Here is a 5,530-nt window from a genome sequence, read left to right as displayed (position 1 = left end):
CGTCCCGCGGGCCGAGGGCCAGGCCCCGCCCACCACCCGATGGACGGCGCGCCCAGCCAATGGCCGTGCGGGGAGCGGCGGGGGCGGGCGCTGAGCCCGGCCTGCCGTGAGGGAACTTCCGGTGAGGGCGGGGGGGATGGAGGAGCCAAATATGGGATGGATTCCGGAAAACTTCCTTCCCACAGCCACTGAGTGCTGGCCCCACTGGAATTTGGGTGCCTGGCTCTGTTTGCCAAACTGCTTCACGTGTTTTTCTTCTGGTCAGGGTAGCTGACTCAGTGCCAACAGGCGGATCGCTAGATATAAAGAATAAAGCAGATATATGTTTATTGCTACAAAATCGGGGTTAACCGGATTCCAGCCCGTCAGGCAGGTCAGCTCTGTTCAATATTTTGGTAAGGGCTCGAAAGAGGGAAAGGGTGGCTGTGTTTACGAAACTGGCAGATGACACCAAACTGGCAGGTGGAAGAAGGAATTGAGAATCATCTTACATTGATTCATACGTGAAATAATCTAAGATCATGGAGGTAAGCTTCAGCAACAAAAAGCAGAAGTTACTACATATTGGAATTTTAAGTCACTATATGAATTTAAAGTGGCAAAAATAGTCAGAAGCTGATGACATGGGAAATCAAAGCTATATAACTATCTGCAGCAATATGCTGCTGCACTGGAATTAAGTCTTACTCCAGGCCATTAAAAATTGTGTTGCGTACAAAACCTGGAAATCAATCGTCTCACTTAACTTTGCTCAGTCAAAGCCACTGATGGCGTTCAGCAGAGACTTGGGCAGACTCAATGTAGTCTAGAAGAGAGGAGGAACAATCAGATGTTTATGGACACGACTTAGGTGGGGATGTAAACAAATTGTTTAGCTGTTCTGTAATAACTGACCTCACACCACTTCCACATTACATGTGGGAATTACTAACTTTTTTCCCCCAGTTCTGTTGATGTGATATACACACATTTCAGCATCATTGTGTGTTGTATACCTCATAACTGACTGGGATTGATTCTGTCCCTGTGCAAAGCCCTGGGAACTCCCCCTTACAGTCAAGTGTTGTGAACAAGCTGTTTCTTATTGTCTCAGCTTTTAGTAGTAGTAAAGCACCAAGGCTGGCTATGCAACCTAGGTACAAAGTCCAAGATTGCTTAATGATGCAGCACATCAATGATATTTCATAACACAGTGTAATATGTAAACTTCTCTAGTTTATTTGTTATCACGTGGTTTTGTTGTACACTGCTGAGTCCCTAATCTTCTCAGAAGCCTTTGCAACAAGTGAAGTCACCTTGAGAACTTTCCTCAGGTGAAATGCATAAACTCTTTCCGAAAAGGGTAATAAATGCATGGTGGCAAAACTCATATTGACTCTTCACTAATCACTCCCCTTATGTAAGCTGGTGGTTCACATTATGGCTTTTTGAGGGCTGTCCTAAAGAAAATAATGTGAAGCTCGTGTTTTTGTGTTAATATGTGTATTTGATTGACCAACTGATCTAAAGACCTGCCAGTCTTTGCTTTTTGTTGATTGGTTTGCAGGAGTTTGCTGAACAGTTCTGCTTTTAATAATTTACTAACTACACGTGTTCAAATGTTAAGAATAACTGTCACTTGAAGGTGCAGAAAGTCTTCTGTCCTTTAATTTCAGTGTTACTAAACACACATTCTGCACTTCTAGAAAGATGCACTTGCACATACTCATAGGCTGCAAAAGGAGGTATTTACCAAGCTGCCCAGGGACATGTGACAGTAAGGTTGAGGCAAACTAATTCCCTACTGCAAGAATTTAATGCATGTAACTATTTTAAGTAAATGTCACATGCTCAGATTCGCTATGAAGATCAATTTGCAGTAAGTTTCTCTCGTTTCTTCAGCCTGACTTCCAGCTTATGTTAAGCAGAACAGTTACAATATTTAATTTCTGCTGTTACTAAGCAGACCTGAACTAGGGCTGATGTCCCAAGGAACGCTTTAAAATCATCATTCTGGAATGTGCCATTTCACTCATAAAAGGGACTTATGTGTTGTGAGTGCTAACAGAAATTGTGGTGTAGCCTTTTGCTTGTGTGTCTTGCCTGCTTTTCCACCAAATCCTGTATGCTGCCCTGGATTCTTTTTGGCTGCCTGTCAAATCCCTGAATATGTGCTTTTGCCCCATGAACATTAACTCCATCACACAGCTTCCACAGGATACGGGCAGGGCTGTTACTGCTTTACCAGCCCTACTGAGTTCCCATCCCTTTCCCACACACACAAGTGAACACAGAGTTCACAGAGATTCCTGGATGGATTTTAAACGGGTTGGATTTAAGAGCCCTCAAGCTTTGCAGATCTGGGATCATGCCTAAGTAACAGACCTTCAAGGTCCTGCTTTATGTAAGATTCAGGTCCAATTTCAAGGGCAGCTTAAGCTGTCACCAGCTGGCACTGCTGCTGAAAGAAGTATCCAGACTCTTTGCCTGTCCTTGATTGACCCCATCTATTGTGCCAGCAGAAATTTCTGGCACTGGTTCACTCAAAGAAGGCAGGCTTTCGACTACATCCTCGTGCTGCTTCTTCCAAAAGTAACTTTTTATTTGTATTAATTTTCCCCCCCTACCCACTGCTGTAAAGAGCTGTACAATGAGCTGACAGGATGCAAAAAGCTACAAACCTGGGCTAAACTCCTAGTCCTTCATTCTGCCTAGCCCTGTGCCAGGGACAGATCACTGATATTCATGTGTCTATTAAATATAAGGGCAGAAGTCCTCAAAACAAAGAGAGGAAATATTTAACCACAGCAGCTGTTTCAACCCTGTAGAAACTTCTCAAACAATATGAGCAAGAAAAAAATAGCATAAAATAAAATCTCATCTAGTCCCACTTTTGTTTCTGATGTCTAGAAGAAATAATGTAGAAAGGATCCTTTTTGTCACTGGGAAGTCAGTGAGTTAAAAAACACACATAGGAAGAGAAGCTTTTTGGAGGATTTCAAATGAGGGCTGCAGGATGTGCATAACCTGAGCACAAATCATCTGTGTCACTGCCGGTAAGGGTGGGCTGAGGAACATAAATCAGAGATGGGATGGGACTGTCATCTGTGCTCCCACAGTCCTGTGGGCTCCCCTGAGGGAGTCTGAGAGTGTTTTTGCAGATTTTCTGCCGAGAGGAACCAGGCTTCAGGCGCTGTGTCGCAGCTAGCACGGTCCCCAGGGCTGGCGGGGCAGGGTGGTTGGGTAAGGGCTGCTGCAGACACGGCCCTTCCCAAGCACCAATCCTCCCCAGCTGCCCGAGCTGGGCCTGGGCTCGGCACGGTTTGGTGCAGATCGTGTTCTTCCTGAGCAGTTTGATAAATGCAGACAGCACTGTTTTGGAAGTGGGGCAGAGTAAGAACAGAGCAGCTGGATTTCAAAAGTGGCTGTGAGCAAATATGCACTGAGATTTAAACCTTTTTTTGATTTTTTAGTCCACCAAAACCTTATGAAGATCAAATTCTAATCCTTTACACAACATGTTTACAGCCAAATACTTCAGTTATTACTAACACCAAGTTCACTGGTGCTATATGAAATATAAAAAAAAATTGTGATTTTATATCCTGATTAATCACCTATGTTTGTAGATAATTTTTGCCAGCCTACATGTATAATTGTGAGATATTTTGAGATCTTTCAAAGGCAAGTATTGTTCAAAACTAATTTATAAACAGGAACAAAATGGCTATATTTTTGCTTTCCTCAGCATATCTCTGGCTGCCTAAGGAACATACTAAACCACCTGCTCTTTTCACTCATCTGTAGGAATAGGGCTGAATGAAAAATAGCTTTTTTTTTTACACAGCAATATGCTTTCCTCATCAAAGATTTACTCTTTGCCCACTGAAAGGTGTCATTAAAATCATTGTTTTAAATAGTATAAACCTCATAAACACAATTTAAACCTAGCTTTCTAGTGATAGTAGTGTCATAAAAAATAACATTTAGAAAAAAAACAACCCGTGTGGTCCCACAGAACATCTCTTTCTAGTATATCAGAAATGTCTTGCATCCCTCTGGTGTTAAGGATTAATTTGGGCCGCTCTTCCTGTCAAAGTTAGTAAATGCAGCTCTCTCTCCCAGCAACAGGTATCAAGCAAGGTTTAAGAACTTTAATCCTGAGCCTACCAAGAGAAAACAAAAAAGGCAAATACCCCTCTAAGTGCCTTTGGAATCCATCACCCTGAACTTCTCAATGCCTCACTCTTCAAATGTTCTAAACAATGAAAGACATCAGTCCTTGTAAGAAGTAATTCCTGATCCACTGAGCAAGCTAGAACGACAGACAGAGAATCCAGCAAATAACAGCAGCACTCGTGGAAGTTGCAAAACACAGATGAGGTTAGTAACGGGTTAGAGGAGGGGAGGACGTCACAGGACTGGGGCTTTGTTTGTATTTCTGGCTTTGCAGTTTGTTTTTCACCTGCACTAGAGAATATGGGTTTTTACTGATTTCTGTTTTTCATCAAGTTAATGAGACATGCTGCAGGACAGCTTATCTGAAAAACACCATACCCTGAGGTGGTAAAGTAAAAGCTGTTCCACTGAGTCTGTCATCCAAATTGGTGGTGTGCTTGTTTAATGGTGAGTGGTTTTGCTACTGGGATAATTAAAAGGATCGATTTTCTGAAGAGGATGTTGTTGTAATTTTATATAATTGAACTGTTATCTTTGTCCAGAAATCTCCTAATTTCTTAATGCATTCAGCATTCAAGAGCTTTAACTAAAATTGCTCCATTTACATTGTAAATGGGTAGGAATGTGTTCCTCCCGTAGTTGAAGGGACATTGCTGGCAATGTATCCAGGCTGGTTTTCTAGTGCATACAGCCCAGACACAAGTCAAGTTTGGGACATGAAAATACCAGTCTTAGTTCAAGATTCCCAGTCAAGACTGTCCCTGGTACTAAAATAAAAAAGACAACCCAAACTATTTCATGGAAATAGATTTTGCAGTCTTACCTTTTAACAATTTATGTGTAACACATAAATGCACATTACACAAAATGTGAAGGTGTCATGAGTTATATTTAAACAGTAGGTCTCCAATGGCAGAGTAATTGTAAAGCACGCTTTCCTTGAGAGGGGCTGTATTTGAAAGGCGAATTACGAGAAAGCATTAATTAATGATTTCTTCGTTTCAAGCTGCGGTCAGACGGTGCTATGTGATTACAGACAGGTCTGTGGCCCTACTGTGAAGCTGCTGCTGACTGTAACCCTGAGCACGCACCGAGCAGGGGCGGGACGAGCACCAGCGACTCCTCCCGCGGACCCGCCGGGTCAGGCGCTCTGCGGGGGACGGACACGGGGACAGACACGGGGACACACACGCGGACGGACACGGGACGGACACGGGGACGAAGCCGCTCCCGCCGCTCAGCGGGGGCGCCGCCCGCGCCCCAGCCCAATTATGGCCGCGCGCGGGGCTCGCGCGCCGCCGGGCCAATCAGGCTGAGCGCCGCGGCCGCGCGCGCTGTCCCGTGACCGCGCGCCCCCGCAGGCAGGGCGGGC

At 44.2% G+C, this 5,530-nt stretch overlaps 1 protein-coding gene across 1 annotated transcript in view; it reads left to right on the top strand.

Annotated features, from left to right (window-relative positions):
* Nucleotides 1-5,518: 5,518 nt before the first annotated feature.
* COQ10B (coenzyme Q10B) overlaps nt 5,519-5,530 on the top strand; it is a 10,380-nt gene continuing 10,368 nt past the window's right edge. The window contains exon 1 of the mRNA XM_041472769.1: nt 5,519-5,530. This exon is cut by the window's right edge and continues 112 nt beyond it. The gene's annotated coding sequence lies outside the window, so the exon portion shown is untranslated.

This window comes from Pyrgilauda ruficollis, unplaced genomic scaffold (genome assembly GCF_017590135.1).
Source record: "Pyrgilauda ruficollis isolate IOZ18807 unplaced genomic scaffold, ASM1759013v1 scaffold3, whole genome shotgun sequence".
Lineage (NCBI taxonomy): Eukaryota > Metazoa > Chordata > Aves > Passeriformes > Passeridae > Pyrgilauda > Pyrgilauda ruficollis.
The sequence above is the reverse complement of the archived record's forward strand: the minus strand, read 5'-3'. Positions and strand labels throughout refer to the sequence as shown.